Source organism: Misgurnus anguillicaudatus, chromosome 19 (assembly GCF_027580225.2).
Source record: "Misgurnus anguillicaudatus chromosome 19, ASM2758022v2, whole genome shotgun sequence".
NCBI classification, from domain to species: Eukaryota; Metazoa; Chordata; class Actinopteri; order Cypriniformes; family Cobitidae; genus Misgurnus; species Misgurnus anguillicaudatus.
Genome location: NC_073355.2, coordinates 33263184 through 33282305, shown reverse-complemented (window position 1 = coordinate 33282305; position 19122 = coordinate 33263184). Strand labels below are relative to the sequence as shown.

The 19122-nt window shown below is 38.4% G+C and overlaps 1 protein-coding gene across 1 annotated transcript in view; it reads right to left on the bottom strand.

Moving 5' to 3' along the window:
* The window catches only part of tanc2a (tetratricopeptide repeat, ankyrin repeat and coiled-coil containing 2a), a 173601-nt gene extending 160938 nt beyond the window's left edge, over nucleotides 1–12663 (bottom strand). Inside the window, exon 1 of the mRNA XM_055194501.2 lies at nucleotides 12368–12663. The gene's annotated coding sequence lies outside the window, so the exon portion shown is untranslated. The remainder of the gene's footprint in view (nucleotides 1–12367) is intronic.
* Nucleotides 12664–19122: the final 6459 nt, after the last annotated feature.

Here is a 19122-nt window from a genome sequence, read left to right as displayed (position 1 = left end):
TAGTGAAACAGCTGTCCGTTTGAGGATCATGTAAGCCTAAGATTATCTTCAGAGGAAACAGATGTTTTACGGTAAGAGAGATAGTCAACACTTTTGGCTCTTTAATAAAGAAAACCTTTCTGGTGTTGCGTAGAACAGAAGCCGTGGCTGCCATTCCCTTGCTGTTCCTTCATTTGGCATTATAGCCGGAGAGGGAAAAGACAGCAGAGGGCAAGGGTGTCTAATTTCGAAAACACTTGAATGCATGAAGAGAACAATAATACTCATGACAATGGCTTCTGTGTGTGTCTGAAGGTCATCACTGCATTAAAAATTTCATCACGTAAGCTTTAATTTCTTCATTTTGCCAAGCATTTTAATTAGATAAAGAACAAATAGCTTTTTATCATCTTATATTTACAAATTACATTTACATTTATGCATCAAGTAGATACATTTTATCAGGTTGTGTTTTTTCTGGAAATCGAAACGCAACCTTTGAGTGACTAATACGGTTTCCCAAATTGAGGTTCGCAAACCCCTAGTGGTTTGTGAGGGAATAGCGGGGGTTTGGGTTAATGAAAAACATTTAATTATAAATAAATATTTTAAATAAATAAATAAAGTTAAATATGCAAATTTGCTATAAAATGATAAAAAAAAATGTAATCTTAAAGGGTACTTCAAGTTAAAAATTTAGGTAAAGGAGGTTCAGCTGACAAAAAAGTTTAAAAACCCCTGGACAAATGCTGCTCTACCAATTGAGGGACAGAAACACAATTTGCGATGCGTTACTTTGAGGCTGTTTACACTTGGCATTAACATGCATTTTCGTAGATCGGATCACAAGTGGAAGATGTTAATCAGGTGTAATTGGTGTTCAAAACTTTTTGAGCTCGTCCACTTTGGACCACTTTCAACCACATTCAGAGGTAGTCGAAACCCCTTTCGATCGGATTGCTTTTGTAGTGTAAACGCACATGTGGTTGAATGTGTTCGAACAGCCACACGACGCGACCGCCTTCTCTCCGCCTATTTATCTAATCTGAGGTACTAAACACAATTTTTATGTCTTTTCTGCCGCAAACTCACAGTGTACAGTGCTATTTTTAGCCTTTCATTGATAAATCTAAAGCGGGTGATATCCATGTAGTTTCATTTTGCAAGCGTCTGAAAGTTGCGCGATCTTATTTGATCAATTGCGCAGAAATATCAGAGAAAGCTCTAATATATACATGTACAAAACACTGTGCAGCATCTTTACTTACAACACAAGCAGCGGACTCTGACATAATATTAGTTGGCGTCCATATAAACTCATCATTACTCCCGCTCGCGTTTAAATGACAACAGAGAGACTCACCCACAGTCTTCACAGACCACCCCCTCACAGGATTCAGGACAGAAGCGGTCAAAAGTGAACAAAAGATACGGATTTAAATACCAGGTGTAAACGTGATGTCTCTCTCTCGTACACTTGTGATTCAATCGATGAAAACACATCTTAATACCAAGTGTAAACAGCCCCTTAGTCTAGATATCTTGTGGGATAACTTGTTTTTCGCGTAACTTGTGCAAATTAAATCAATGCTCTCCTTCATTTCCCAATACAACCGTACTTGTCAAACCAGACATGTCGATAAGCGCTTTGCTTGGACGACAAAGCATTATGATAATTTCCTGTTGAAATTTTTTAACTTGCATGAAAGCAGACTGAGGCTAAAATTGCACCACCCAATTCATGTCACTCTGCACAAATTTGAGTCTATTAACATCTTTGCATTGACTTTGTATGTAATATACTCACGCAAACTTTACTTCGCTTTTGGTGTGCACACACCAATGCAACGCATTATCAAAATTCCATAGATTTTTAATACACATCTTCATCTTAGAAATAATAGTATGCTCTGCCTCTGAAACAACTTTTTTAGGTGATGTCACCAAGCCTTCATAATGTAATTAACTCTTTCACTGCAACTGCTTGTCACAGAGAGACACTTGTTCACAATTTAATTGCTAAAGAAGTAAACACTTTTTTGAATATCCTGTTCTACTCATTACATGAGTAAAACAGGTTACGGTCACAGTTATATGTTGTCTGTGACATTCTGCAGTTCACGCTCCTGGTTTACTGCTGTAACCAGCTGGACTCTTTGTAATGGGTGCACTAATGAGGAACAAGGGCAAAACTAGACTGATGAGCTGCATATTAAAAGAAACACACCCTCAATTTCTATTAGACATTAAAATAGACACGTGCACTCAGAGAAAGCCAGTTTAAGAGAAGTGTAAAATGCTAAAACCTAGTCGCAAGACAAGACAAATCAAGTAAACAATCTGTATGTTAATTGAAGTGAGCCCCCATCCCAAACTCATAAAATGCAAAACAGGCAGTGGTTTAACAGCCTCTTCTGCACAGGGTGGTTACTGTGTCCTCAAGCAAAAGGGTCAAAGGTCACCGGACAGACATCTGCCTCAACAATGACTCAGACTGTCTGACACAACAGACCAATACAGATTTACAGCACGCATGTTTAAAAACCCTCCACTTCTCCTTTCGGTTCTGCTTGGTTAACTTCTGGTTTCAATGGCTGATTGTGGATCGGTGGTCAAAACAAAGAACAAAACGGCTTTAAATAAGCGGCAATGATTTTTTCATCATCGGTCAGACGCCACGCCAGCCTTCGTTTGCCAAACAGCCAGAGTCACACAAGTCAGCAGGAATTAAAGCCACAGTCAGCGATAGCATGCAGGTGTGACTTTATTTATGCTAATAGAAAATTTATGTAATTACTTAAATATGATACATTAAATACATAAGTGCTTCTTATGGATTAAATATGGGTGGGAAAGAATGATACTCTGAAAAATACTAAAATTATAAAAATAAGTACTAATTACACTAACATCAAACAACTTAACCAACAACAGTGGATACTTTAACATTATTTTTGATCCTTTCATTACAGTAGAAATTATTACATTTATTAAATTATTAAATATTTAAAGTATTAAAGCTGTCTGTCTCAATGTCAATCAAACAATAAAAGAAAGAAAAAAAAGTTGAACATATATTTTTCCTATAGTATTGTACTATAGTATTTCCAAAGTATTTTTACTTTGTGTGTGCCAAATCTATTAGTTTTACCAGTAATTTTAAGGTTTTGATGCGGTGATTTTCTTTTTAAACCTTTAAAAATCTTTAACTAGATTTTTCTCAAAATTGACTGTGCTGACTTCAAACAGGTGTAGCTCTGTCACTTTTTGTCAGATTTCAACAAATCATACATCGTTTTGAACTTTTTTTTATAGAGGATGTCAAAATATAAGTAACTCATTTTTGAAAATTTGCTTATTCCGACTTATTTTGCCAGCACAGGTCACCTATACTCACCTAAAGGATTATTAGGAACACCATACTAATACTGTTTTTGACCCCCTTTCGCCTTTAAAACTGCCTTAATTCTACATGGAATTGATTTAACAAGGTGCTAAAAGCATTCTTTAGGAATATTGGCCCATATTGATAGGATAGCATCTTGCATTTGATGGAGATTTGTGGGATGCACATCCAGGGCACGAAGCTCCCGTTCCACCACATCCCAAAGATGCTCTATTGGGTTGAGATCTGGTGACTGTGGGGGTCATTTTAGTACAGTGAACTCATTGTCATGTTCAAGAAACCAATTTGAAATGATTCGAGCTTTGTGACATGGTGCATTATCCTGCTGGAAGTAGCCATCAGAGGATGGGTACATGGTGGTCATAAAGGGAAGGACATGGTCAGAAACAATGCTCAGGTAGACCGTGGCACTTAAACGGTTCCCAATTGGCACTAAGACGCCTAAAGTATGCCAATAACATTACAATATAAGGCTGGATTTGGTGACTTACACACCAAACTCAGAAATCTAAAAAATATAAGACAAAGAAATTTACTTCCACTCTTTGTTCAATATCTTAAGGAAACACATCAAAAAAATTTTGTACAAATTCACAGATTATCTTCTGACAGTAAGAGAAAAAGACCAAAAGCACAGATTCCCCGGCCCTGTATAAATATGTAAAGTAGCTGTGTTACAATTGACCCCGCGTAAGTTTGTGCCCCGCTCACCCCTACTTCACAGGTACATATTGGTACCAAACAGTGTCTCAAAAGTACATATTGGTAAGAGTACTGCCACAGTGAAAGCTAGGGCCCATTTTTTATCTTTTTTTTCTGACAGTGTAGGCCAGCTTTTGTTATACAGGTGCGAGACAAGACATACTTTTTTAGCTGCTGTATATCACCCAGCCTCAGTATGTTTATGTCTAAAAAATCCTTACTCGCATGCAAACAGCTGGAGCTCTAAGTCTACGTTATAATAGACTTCACACTGCACAAAACTTCTCTGGGTGGTTGGCTTCATTCACAGTGAAAGGCTGTCAGATCAGAGGTGAATCCTGCAGTTTCTTTAACACACACACACACACACACACACACAGCTGCAGTATGATAAGCACACAGGCACGCATTTAACACAACACCATGCCAAGAGGGAGATGATGCGTGCAAAACAAAGAGAGGAAACCAAAGAGCCATCATATCAAATCACAGGGCTCCTATCACACCATCCATCGGAGGTGGCAGTACCGCGGCCCCGGTCTTCACAGGGGCACAACTCTGTCTCAAACATTATAGGGAGAGTGCGTTACCTGCGACAGATGCAAAACGATACATACTCTGAAGTTTACAGCATGTCTACTTTATTAAAGGTTTCGCTGAAGCAAAGGATCAGACAATGTCACTGTCTGAACGATGGCCTTAACACAAGCATTAAAGGAATAGTCTACTCATTTTCAATAATAATATATGTTATTACCTTAACTAAGAACTGTTGATACATCCCTCTATCATCTGTGTGCGTGCACGTAAGCGCTGGAGCGCGCTGCGACGCTTCGATAGCATTTAGCTTAGCCCCATTCATTCAATTGTACCATTTAGAGATAAAGTTATAAGTGACCAAACACATCAACGTTTTTCCTATTTAAGACGAGTAGTTATACGAGCAAGTTTGGTGGTACAAATTAAAACGTAGCGCTTTTCTAAGCGGATTTAAAAGAGGAACTATATTGTATGGCGTAATAGCACTTTTGGGAGTACTTCGACTCGGCGCAGTAACACCCTCCCTCTCCCATTATGAGAGTGAGAAGGGGAGCGGACTTTTCAGGCGAGTCGAAGTACTCTCAAAAGTGCTATTACGCCATAAAATATAGTTCCTCTTTTAAATCCGCTTAGAAAAGCGCTACGTTTTATTTTGTACCACCAAACTTGCTCATATAACTACTCGTCTTAAATAGGAAAAACGTTGATGTGTTTGGTCACTTCTAACTTTATCTCTAAATGGTACAATTGAATGAATGGGGATAAGCTAAATGCTATCGAAGCGTCTCAGCGCGCTCCAGCGCTTACGTGCACGCACAAAGATGATAGAGGGATGTATCAACAATTCTTAGCTAAGGTAATAACATATTTTAATATTGAAAATGAGTAGACTATTCCTTTAAAGATACATTAAGTTGTAGTGCTCATACAGGATGTAGGAATGCACCAAAGTTTTGCTTTTTAAAGAGCACCTAATCTCCGATTCACGATTTTACATTTCCTTTAGTGTGTAAGTGTGTATTAGTACGTTATCAATATGCAAAATGTACGAACCCCAAAGTAAACGAAGACACGAGTTATCGTCTCCAACGTAAATCTTTTTTCTTGGACCAGAGTTCTGCACGGGTCCATTTTTGGAGACCCGCTACCACCGAGACCCGATAATATTTATTCGCTTTGTTTTGCGCCATTCAAGTAGCATACAATTGGCATAAATGTAACCTGATATCTATACACAAATAGACCTATTAATAAAAAAGACCAAGAAAAAAAAACCTACCTACACAACCCCTGCTGTGCTCCTAAGTCTTGTCTCGAAATGCTTCTAAGAGAAGGCGTTCAGCTTCCGGCTATCAACGGCAAAACTTTATGCAACTCCTGCAACACTCGCTCCAACTAGGCTACAAGAAGAATCAACAAAGGTTGCAATCCACAATCCACCCATTTTAGACACTTTTATGCAGATATCAGCGGGCCGACCCGTTGCAGGACTCTGTCTTGGACTACAACAAACACACGGATTGTAGGCAACAGTTTACTTCCTGGGATTGGTGATGTAGTAAAGACCGACTAGGGGTGTAACGATTAACCGTGCAAATGCACGTTTTCTCAATGAATGAATAACGGTGAAATCCAGGCACATCCGAACGCCAGGGGGCGCTCCCGTGCAGAAACTCCCTTTGTGCCACAGAAGAAGTAGTATTACGAACGCTATCCCAGGAAATGTGTACAGGAATATTTATATCACTGTTCTTAAATTGTTTCAGGTATTTTCATGATAATATTGAATATTTTAAATGATTTGGTTTGACGAGTGTTGCTTTTTTAAATGCATGTTATAAACGACTCCGACTCGTTATGATTTTAGATTGATAAGGACTTCCTACTGACCAAATGCTGTAGTACACGCACAAGCTGTGCATTAAACAAAGAATCGCAGCCTTGCGATTCAGAATCGATTTCAGACAGGCATTTTTAATGGGACACACGGTTGAATCGTTACATCCCCAAGACCGACATTATCATAATTCCTCCTGCTTCGGACTCACAGCCTGTAAGTTAACTCCTGTTAGCAACCGAATCTTTCAAACATGGTTAGGAGCGCCACATTTCCTGCTGACGCCACAATGTACAGATTAGCTGGCCAATACGGGACACAGAGCTTTTCAAATCCTTGCATTTCAGAAAGAGAGTGAAATCTGGAGCTACAAAAATGTGTTTTATAAAAATAAACCACGCGAACACATTGTATTATACCAAATACACAAAATGCTGTTGTTTTTAAGCAATGAAATAGGGGCTCTTTAAAAAAAAAATAGATGTTAAATTTTCAAAAGAAAAAATATTATTTAAAGGGATAAACTGTGGTGGACACACAGGTAGGGTGCGTTTGCAGGTAAAGTGCACTTAACAATTAAAGTGTATAAATGCGTGGGAACTACAGAGTGTCGTTCTTGAACAAACAAAGTCATACAGGTTGCCGAGTTTACAAGTCTACAAACCTGACTCGATAGGCAAATACGGTATGCAAATGAAGTGGCTTCGGTTAAAGGCGCTTGTATTTACACTTGTTTCCTTATGAACGGCAACAAAGAGAGCTTGCTCTCGGGCAACAATGCGCTTTTGTTTAAGCACACAAAACGGCAAGGATTACTGCAGCATTAAAACAATATGATACTCAAAGAGGCTTTCCTCATTAAAGCCAACCTTTTCATTTTTCAGAAAAATGTGTTTGCTCATAATGATGACAGGAGTGTAGCGAAGGATGTAGTTTAATAACGCAAACCTATTAAAGCCTCATGCAGCTCTTTTCATCACACAGGCCATTTTTCCTAAATCGTATGGGCAATGAAAGCATTCGAGTCAGTCGATCTTAAATGAACACCCTTGCTTCTGTTTCCCTGAATCCCTGCAGCAATTTTTATGGGCTTGGATGGTGCCTGTGGCTGCAAACAGAGGTGTGAAAAGCTTGAGCATTCAGCATGAAACCCATTACACAAAGAGCTTTTCCCATCATATGGATTCTTACAAATAATGGCCAGATTTAAACCCAAGACACTGGGTTTTTCTTCTACCACCAACACAACTAAAACGACAGCCAAACCAAAACCTTTGGGACGTCAACAGACACTTATTAACAAGCACTACTGTACACATCAACGGATGTCGTGAGCCTGCTTTAATACAAATGCCCGCTTTGGGAAAAGACAGGATGTACCATGGGTATGATATGTATAAGTTTTCCTAAAGAAAACTCCTTTGTGACTGGTCTCCATGGAACAAACTCACTAACGCTGGCCTGAATGTTGGGATAAACCAACAGAGGACAATGGCACGGCGGTGAGCCAAAACAAACATGGATCTGCAGGTCCTGGTGTGCGTTGGATGAACCAGACTTCCTGGACCAGACTTCCTCAATCAGTATTCCATAACATGATGAATGCCACTTAAAAACAGGTTATTAACATCTCAACACAAGTAAGATAATAAAGACAGCAATGGGGTTTGGGGTTCTCCTTGGTTACCCTCGTTACACTGTGCTGCACCTTTAAAATTACTGGATAAAAACTGGCCTAGGACCAGGCACTGTAACAAACATCTACATCATGATCCATGAAACACTAACCCCCAGAAAAGACGTGTCTGGTATCTGATTGGTTTATTTTCAGGCTCAGCATTTTTCTGGTTGTCCAAGACAGGCATGATTGAGTAACCTAAAAAGGGCGATGACTGAAGCCTTTATGCCTAAAAATGCTATTTTTGTGGATAAGTCCTTAAAATAGAGGTTGTTTAAAAATAGCCCCATGCACTGCTGTGTTAGAAATGCATGACATCTAAAGCAAAAAATGAAGACGTCATCGGGGCACAGGACTACGAAGCATGGCGGTAGATGAGGCAAGACATTTCAATGTGTTTTAATCACTGTGGGTCTCCGCAGCTGCACGCCACACTAAGCTGCCCTACATCTGCTACTTCTCGCATAATTAAGGTGACCCCAGTCTGGAGAGACCAAACTCTGCCTCTTCTTGAAATGCTCCGCCTTCTATTTCGCACTCTCCGCCTGCCCTAATTGATCAAATCCACAGAGGAAAAATGAGTTAATTCAAGCAGTCCATCCATGGGGTTCACAACACAAACCCTAAACTTCAAAAAGCATATTAACTGACCCGCACCCATCTAACAGTCTGGCTATGCTCATATGGCAAGCAGAGACAGACAATGTGTGCCTGGCCACGTGCAGCTAAAACGGAAGAAAACAGACCCTATAAAATGTCCCCATAGGGGTGCAGAAGCTTCAAAGGGACCAATGTTAAAAAGCAACACCTGGCATGCACGGCTTTGTGGTGACACGTTGCCTTGACGACGGACCCTCTGGTCTGATACTCGAATAACTAGCAGATGACACCGGATGCTTTTATTTAATTATGTGAATGAGATTAATAGATCTGTAGCTTAATTGGTAAAGGACTGTTTTGCAAAGGTCACGGGTTCGATCCCAAAAGACACACACACACACAGAAAATGTATAGATTGAATGTACTGTAAGTCGCTTTAGAAATCGCATACTGTGACAGTACTGAATTAGATGAAGTACCTACTCATCAACCAGGGCTCAACATAAAGGACTGCCCGGTGGCCCGGGGCAAGCGTGAGAGACGTTCGGGCCAGTAAAAAGTATTTTCACTTGCCCAATCGGGCCAGTGCTTCACCCTCAGTCACTAAAATATATTTTCATCAATGTATATTATTTAACATCTTGGAAGCAGACATTTACTCTGGCAAAACACGGCAAAAGAAACTATGCAATATTTTGCACAATTTGCTGTCAGTTTACAGGTAAAGCAGAAAAGTTGGAAGCCTTTTTCATTGGAACATACAGTTATATTTGACTTTTGAATTATTATTTTTAAATATGTGACACTGACTTTTTTTATTGGGGCCAGTGAAAATTTTGGCAGGGCAAGTGAAAACCTTAACCACTGGCCCGACCGTGCCAGTATCAAAAAATATTTGCGTTGAGCCCTGTCAACCCTTACTATATAGTATGAATATGGATAATATGAATGAATTGGGACGTACTACATACATCACGTGACACACGTTGTCATAACAAGTTAGTCATTAAAGGATTAGTCCACTTTCTAAAAAAAAACCCATATAATTTACTCACCACCATGTCATCCAAAATGTTAATGTCTTTGTTCAGTCAAGAAAAAAAAATGTTTTTTTTGACAAAAACATTCCAGGATTTTTCTCATTTTAATGGACTTTAATGGACCCCAAAACTTAACAGTTTTAATGCAGTTTAAAATTGCAGTTTCAAAGGACTCTGAACTATCCAAAACGAGGCATAAGGGTCTTATCTATTGAAATGATTGTCATTTATGGCAATAAAAGTAAAAATATGCACTTTTAAACCACAACTTCTCATCTTTTTCCGGTCCTGTGATCTCACGTCAAGAGGTCACGATGACGTATGCGAAACTACCCCCCAGTGTTTACAAGTGTGGAGAAAGAGGACTGTTCCGACGTTGTTGTATGTCGAACAATACTAATTAATGTGTTTGTGTCAGTTTATTGTTTAAAATGGTCCGCAAATGTGCGTTTTATATATGTAACATGTGACCTTTTAATGTCATTAAGCAATTACATGACAATCGTTTCACTAGATAAGACCTTTATGCCATGTTTGGGATCGATTAGAGTCCTCTGAAACTGCAATTTCAAACTGCATTAAAACTGTTAAGTGTTGGGGTCCATTAAAGTCCTTTAAAATGAAAAAAAATCCTGGAATGTTTTCCTCAAAAAATATAATTTCTTCTCGACTGAACAAAGAAAGACACCACCATGTCATCCAAAATGTTGATGAGTAAATTATCTGGATTTTTTTAAGAAAATTGACTAATCCTTTAACTGGAATGATGTTAAACAAGCTCTTTTTAACCACAAGGAACAGCTGTTTAATATATGTTTTTGCATTTGAATAGAGCCGTGTTACCGCTTTTGGACATTTTTGAATCAAGCAACGTCTCTCCTTTTTCTTCATTGGATAACTCCTCTCCCCGAGGCTCACGGGTTAGTAAAGTGTCCATCGAATGATCACGCTCTTGCAGATCTGGCCGGAAGTAGTAGGTCATCCGTGTACTTTTTGCCTACTGTTTTTCAAATACTATGAATTTGGACATGCTACTCGCCTCGCCTACTGCTTTTCGCCTACTATATAGTATGAAAGTAGGCGGTTTCGGATAGCCTTAGTGTATCCTATATTTCAATAGTTGCTAGGCTGCCAAAACTTCAGAGAATGCTTCAGTTGCGCAGAAGAAAATATATAAAAACAGACAAAGCTCTAAAATTTCATCAGAAGAGAATGAAGCCACATCACATTCGGGGTCAAAACTACATTTTCGAAAAATGTAACCTTGGAAAAACCAATTTAAATGGTGTCAAATCTATTAGTCCCTCCTGGCCCTTCGTGTCCGCCCTTAATCCTGAATTGAATTTAAAATGTATTGCGCTTGAAAAAATATACCCGTGCCAGATACTTCTGTTCTTAAAACAAGAGCAAAAGTTCCTCTACTTCACTGGTGTTTGGTTATGCACCCCTGGGCCTATTCATCTTACTCGTACACGCGCCGTAACGGCCAGCCGTTGAATCAATTTACAGCATTTAATTATGATGGGATGATTTTCTCACTGATGCCCCCCACACCAGTGAGGAAAATTCTCATGTGTGACGATTTTCAGCGAAAGGCCTCAAGTCCCCAAAACCCAGACGGCACAGGGAAATCCCAAATCACTTCCTCCACAGCTATTATGGACAGTCAATCATGTAGAAATTGACATTAAGAATAACTAATCACTCCTGAGAGTGTGTGCATGAGCCTGACCGAACATAATTTACTAAAACGCCAGTAAAAACACAGGATTATGCATTAGTGCTAATCAGCCCAAAAAATAATCATGGGTGTTGGTTACCTCCAGTGACGCTATGAAATAACATTAAAGGGAAACCAATACACCTGGGCCAATAATGAATTTAGGGAACTACTTTGGCAAAAGTTCACACCTGTCAAAGGTGGGTAGTGGTTAAACGTGTGATCTTCAAACACAAACAATGATCAAAAGATATGCTACATGGACCTCAATGCACACGGTTATGATCTGAATTCCCACATGCTGATATAGAGAGATCTACTTACCCGCATAGATTATGCATGCACACCCATGAATGCTTACAATAATGATGGCAGACACATAAGGACTGTTTCACGTACCAAACCTTCAAATATTCATCACATTAAAAACACACCGGGCCTTAAAATGACATTATCAAGATATTCAATTACCATAACAAGATCCATAAAAGCGCACTAAGATGTTTACATTAAATGCGCAAATAATAATCACAGTGCAACGCATCAAACCTGCCACGCGTCTGAGAGAGCGTGTCTGATCCATAAACACTGCACGCGCTACTGTTTGGCCAAATACAATAGAATTTCCGTTTGAATAGACATGCAGATACTTACATCGATGTTAATGGAACTAAAAGTCTCTGTCAATCATTGTTTTTGACCAGCGTATGTTATACGTTGTGGTAAATAAGCGCTGATGTTCTGGTTCATTGATTCAAACGCGATAAACGAACCCCACTTAAAACGACGCGTGATTTAGCGCGGTCCGTACGTAAATACGTCGCATATAGTTACTATAACATAATAATTTGGAGGTGGGACTTACCCGTCGTTTCCTCCCGGTGCTGTAAGGATACGGGTCTGCTGCGGTGATGTCCGTATAGAGATACAGTATGAACACCGTTTCCAAGCGTAAAGCCGCCGCGCGACCCTGTTTTCCCTCATGAAATAGCCCGACAGACGTAACTCCTTGCTGTCGTACGTACCGCGTATGTAGGAAATGTAAACGGTTTGTTTTATGTAGAAACGTGGTCCTGTCGCAAACCGAGAGACCTGTATGTATAAACCGTAGCAGCGCGACTGTGATATTAGCTGAAGACGCCGCGAGCGCCCTCTTTGCAACAGTTTCTGCGCATGGTGGGCAGGGCCATGTTGGATTATTAATAAGTGGGCGGGGCCGGCTACTCCAGTAAGCAGTTTAGCTAATATTTACAGTTACATACTTCGACATAACTATTTTATGCGGAGCCTTTTAATATATAGGCTACGTCATGAAAAAATATATATTTATAGGCTTCAAAATTTAATGTAATTAGAAGGGGACTTTTATTTTTTGTTTAGGCATACATTTGCAGTACATTTATGTATTTGGCAATCAATTTCATCCAAAGCAACTTACAGTCATTTAGGCTATATGTTTAATGTGAACAGTGTAGTTGACCCCATGACCTTTGAGCTGCTATTGTGTGTTGCTCTACCAATTGAGCTAGCAATTTGTTTGTTTATAAGATGTGTTGTTTCTTCTGTTTTCTTCTGTAATCATATCTGATTGCATGTCTATTGATATTAAAGCCAACCTATTACAAACCTTTGCATTTTTACACCCTTTTACTTTTAGTTATGCTTACATTTAAAAAAAAAAAAACGCACTAAGCATAAAATGTATTTCAGTGCTTGCAGAGAAAGAGAGCTTTTTGGTAACTAAATGGAAGAATCACGCAAGGTCATACTCTATAAGGGGTTTTGTTTAAATGAAATAATCTCAAAATGCACAAATTTGTCCTTGATGTTAAAACCTCTTAACAGCATTTATTGTTGGCTCATTAACTAATGTTACTTGCATCCATGTGTATCCAATTTTCCGTTGCTCTCCTGAAATATCTTCCACGTTAGCGATCCACTTCTGGCCCACTTGTCAAATTTGAGATCACAATGCAGCCATGTATTCTGAATATGCTCCCACAGAGAAGGTTCACTTTATTACATCTTCTTAAAAAAATATTTGGTACACAATGAGCACACATGAACTGCTGAACCTCTGCATTTTTAGTTCCCAATTCGTCGGTCACGACGTGACGTCTCCGTTCCCTTCCTTCAGGGAACGAGGGTTACATTCTCTAATATGTTTGTGATAAGAAAATAGCAATGCTTATTTATTTAGTTTAAAAAAAATGGTTTCTGCATTCATCTGTAGCACTATAATGTATTTCTGGACTCCATCAGTACACAAGGACGCAACAAATATGAGCAAGGACCTGTAACCTGTAACGAATACTGTTCCTCAGTTACTGTATATGTAAAAGATATGCAGTATATCAGCATAACACAATAACAATTACCCTCTTTGTCTTGTTATACACAAATATTTGTGTTTTCATAATTGATCACAAGCATAAAAATGTGAAATACACAACTGAAAAGAGCTCTAGCATGGCAAGGCAAGTCAAGGCTTGTCGAATACATTGAACAAAGCATTAACAAAGAAACCGCCTAATGCGAAATAGATTAGATTTCTAGTTGCTTAGTGCCAACACTTAATTGAGTAAAAGTCTAACTGGCCTGATTGATATGTCATGTGGATGGGTTTGCTGGCAGACCCTGTGAGACGGCGGAAAGGGCCAGTAAATGGAAGGGAATTTAATGCAGCAAACAAAACGTTTCCGATCACATTTACCCATTTTGCCCGCCTCAGATATGTCATGGGCTTTCACTGTTGTAGACTTTATGCAGTTAGCTTTTATACGGCGGTGGGTTCAGTGAACTCTCACAGATTCAGTGGTTGCTATTCGAATGCTATGGGGACATTATGGTTTTCTCAGTAAGTATCAGCCTTGGCTCAACTAAAAATCGTTAGAATAATTTCAAGTCAGAAATTAGAAAAAATTGTTTTATTAAGCAAAATTTTTAAATCTTTAAATATTGACTTTAATTCTTGCTCAAGCATGCAGTCCAAGTATGCACTATTCAAAATAAAACGCTGGACTCATCATGATCTTTAACTTGATGTAGATGAACCTTAGATGATGTCATGATGTGAGTTGAATTACAAAAAATCACACAATGTTTTTTATTTTCTGAAGAAAACTGCACTACACAGCATGACGTTAAAAACAACTTGGTTTTGCAAGTCAATTCAACCTATTATTTTAAGTTTTGGCTTGTGATAAATTGACATAACTTAGAAAAACAAATTTAAATTGTTTAACTTAATTTGTTAAGTTAAAGTAACAAAAATATATGTTGATTTGACAAAATGCTGATTTTTTTTACAGTGTGTAAGGTGTGTTGTTGTAATGTGGTTGGTTTAGGTTCTTTATGGACACAGCCTGACAAGAACAGTTTTGTAAACTTTGTCTTTAAAGGGATAGCACACCTTAATATTTTTCCTACTATGGAAGTCAGTGGGTGTCGTCAATTGTGGTAACCATCATCTATCATAATATCTTATTTTGTGTTCAATAGAAGAAAAAACTCATACAGGTTTTAAACAACATGAGGGTATATAATGACAGAATATTTATTTTTGAGTAAACTACTCCTTTAAAGGGAAACTCCACTTTTTTTCAAAATATACCAATTTTCCAGCTCTCTGAGAGTTAAACATTTGTTTTTTACTGTTTTGGAATGAATTCAGCCGATCTCCGGGTCTGGCGCTAACACTTTTAGCATAGCTTAACATAATCCATTGAATCCGATTAGACCATTAGCATCATGCTCAAAAATAACAAAAAAGTCTCGATATTTTAGAAATTTAAAACTTAGAAAATCAAAAGATGTGATTTTCTAGGCAGATATGGCTAGGAACTATACTCTCAATCTGGCGTAAAAATCAAGGACTTTGCTGCCGTAACATGGCTGCAGGAGGCGCAATGATATCACGCAGTGCCCAAAAATAGTTCTCTGCTATTGAAAGTAACCAAGGGGACTATTTTCGGGCGCTGTAGCCTATAATATCATTGCACCTCCCGCAGCCATGTTACAGCAACAAAGTCCTTGATTATTACGCCAGAATGAGAGTATAGTTCCTAGCCATATCTGCCTAGAAAATCACAACTTCTAATTTTCTGTCAGTCTTAGTACACAATGTTACTACAGAAGAGTCAAGTTTTAAATAGGAAAAATATCAAAACTCTTTGGTTATTTTTTAGCGTGATGCTAATGGTCTAATCAGATTCAATGGATTGTGCTAAGCTATGCTAAAAGTTGTACCGCCAGACTCGGAGATCAGCTAAATGGATTCCAAAATGATAAAAATTAAAAAAAACATTTAACTCTAGGGGAGCTGGAAAATTAGCAAAATTTTTTAAAAAGTGGAGTGTCCCTTTAAGAGTGTAAATTAAACAAGCACCTCTAAGATCCAAGAAATCTGGACTGTAATATCTTCTTGATTGAAACAGATGTCTTTTAGGGGCCTGTTCATCTTTATTGCACAAAGTATTTTATTGGGGTATAAAATAAACCTGGAACAATCTTAAATGACATATTCACAGTATTTATGGCTGTAAAAAAGTATAATTCTGAGTCATGTCTATATGTAACACTAGTACAGACACAAAAAGCCAAAATTACAAACGGATTTTTAGTCTTCATAGTTAAAAGTAGCCTTGTAAGTTTCTCTCTATCCAGGAAACAAACTTTGCCAACAGATTATAATTTATGATAGAGTCAAAGGTCAGTTAAGTATATTATGAAATTAAGAAACCTGATAGGTGGCAAATGTGTAACTAAATTACTGTCAAATGCCATAAATGTGTCTGCAGGTCACTGTGCCGAGAACTGTGCTATCATGCTACGCAGCTCCTCCTCACAGACAATTCTATAAATGCCGATAACTTGCTTTTAGGACAGATTTGAAAAAGAAAGTGAGCTCTGATGCACGCTAATGTATTAACACCTTCCTCGATGTGTAAATGAAACTCAAATTTCTCGTAAGAACCTACATCCACTCAGCCAAAACTATTCGGCAACATCCAGAACAGAGGTGTTACATCACTGTCTGCCTAGGCAGATATAAAGTAACTAAGTGAACTTTTTCCCTTTAATGGAAACTAGACCTTGTGCTGCACTTGTAATGGTCATTTCAAATTGCTACGTATTGTGTATGAGCACGCTGTTTAGTGAGAGAGCCGAATGTCATACGGCATAGACTGTACTGTTAGTAATAAATGTGCTAAAATGGGAACTTCACAGTTCCCCAAAGACTCTTATAGTTAAAGGATCTTAAAAAGAGCATTTATTTCTTACATTTTATGAACAGTACATATTTATGCACCCTACCAAACGTTACACATGCTCCCTAAAAATATAGGTGTTACATTTTTTGGTGCATAGTTCCATAAAGATCTATTAGGAACATTTCTGTTTCACAATTTTCTTTCAACCCTTTCATAGCACCTTTACTTTTAATAATGTGAGCATACACACCAGTGATGATCATCAAACTCCAGAATTGCCCCTGTGTTACATGCTCCTCCAACCACAAACATGTCATTTGATAAGTAAGACATTAAGTCTTCATAGGCCTCCTCAAACAATTGCTTGTCGATAAACGCTCCAGGCTACATCAAAATGAAATCCCCCATCTTCAGGCTCAGAGGAGCTGGCAGGTCTTGCTTTGTACAATAAAACCAACAAACAAACATAGGGCGTGTCACCAAAACTTGTGCTTTTGATCAGTGGAGAGATTATACATTTCAGTCGACCAAGACTCTCACTCTGCACAGATTATTAAACATGCAAGGGCTGTGATAATTTCTTTGCCCCTCAATCCCATGGGTGCCAAAAGCAGGCCGGTGCAATAATCTAAATTGAATTTCCTTTACGCAAGACTGCATGTGGTGCGCCGTTTTCACCACCCTTGAGTACAGTCTCACTGGGTGTATCTATTAATCTGACCCTGGGTCGATTGTTCGGTTTCAAGACTAACCGTTTTAAGGGAAGGAAACTGGATCTTTGGCGCCAAAGCAGTATTATAATCTTTTTTTAGGACTCATATTGGATTACGCAAATCTATATCTTGTGTATGTTATTAATTCTGGACATTGACATTTAGTTTAAGCAAACATTCTGGTAGAGTGTCCTGATATCTGGAATTTTTCAAGTGAAATGTAAGAGGGCCCGGGACACGTGGATGCGGGATGCCACTCTTTGTGGGTGCCAGAGATATAGAGCTTAGCAGTCGCTGCAGGCTACATGTGCTGTGACTGCACTGTGCCATTGACTCCTCCTTAATCACTTTTTCTGGATTTTCCATGTCTGCTTATACAGAGGCCTTCGTGACTGACATCAGACCGAAAGATCAATACAATGTGCAAGATGGTTATTACCGAGTGTTATTGCATCCAGGAGCAATGAACAATCATCTGATTTCTTGTGCATGTTTGGATAAGGATGTGCACTTTATCTTTTTTTCAAATCTATAATAGAGTCTGTCACTTACTGCGGATTGATTGACAGTTTCATTTATATAGAGATACATACAAATACATACAGGGCTGTTGTTGGGAATTTAGAGCACCCTCACTTCATTTTACCCTACATCATACTTTCAAATAAAGGTGCCAGAAAGGGTTCAAATATGCATACAGCTCAAGTATGGTTTTTGTTTAATGGCATCTTTATTTTTACAAGTGTAGCAGCTTTCACCCAAGTAGCTTTTATCTAGGGCTGTCAAAGATTAATCACGATTAATCACATACAAAATAATTTTTTTTTGTTTGCATAATATATGTATGTGTGTATAAATGTATGAATTTAAGAAAAATGTTATTTAGGTATATTTTTTATTTATATTTATAATTTAAAATATAGCAAAATGTATATAAATATACATGTAAATGTTTCATAAAGGAACATGCCCAGATTTTGGGAATTTAGCTTATTCACCGTTTCCCCCAGAGTTAGTTAAGGCCATAAATAACTTTCTCATCTCCGTGTGTGCTGTAACTCTGTCTGAACCCCCCCCCCCCACCCCCGCTAGCTTAGCTTAGCACAAAGACTGGAAGTGAATGGCTTCAGCTAGCATACTGCTCCCAATTAGTGACATAATAATGCAAACATTTTCCTATATATGTGTTGTGATTTGTATAGTCACACAGTGTACAGATAACAAGGTCATATGAGACACAGCTATCTTTTAACAGTATACATACTGGGAACTATATTCTCAGAAGGTGAAGCACTGCTACTTGGGCGGAGTGATTTGCTCGCAGCACCCGTGAAGCCCCCTGGTGGCCTTGAATTTTTTCCCCAGATTCACAAACTTTCAAGGATTTCAAGGACCCGTGGGAACCCTAATAATTGTAAAATGTAGATTTTTAATCCAAATCTTGTTTATGCTACATGAAATTGAATATAATTAGCATTTTTCACATATTTGTTCTTGTTAAGGCTGGAAATCAATAGGGAAATTATAGTACTGAACATTGTTCCAGGTAAGAAAATGAATTTTCCCAGATAGTGCCAAAAGGAATTTTGACTGAACTAGTGCAGATCACCTGTTATCTTTGAGGTGTGACCCATCAGTGCACGTTGTCGTCCTTAACATAGCCTAGCACACTTCCCAGACGCCTCCTAAAGGGT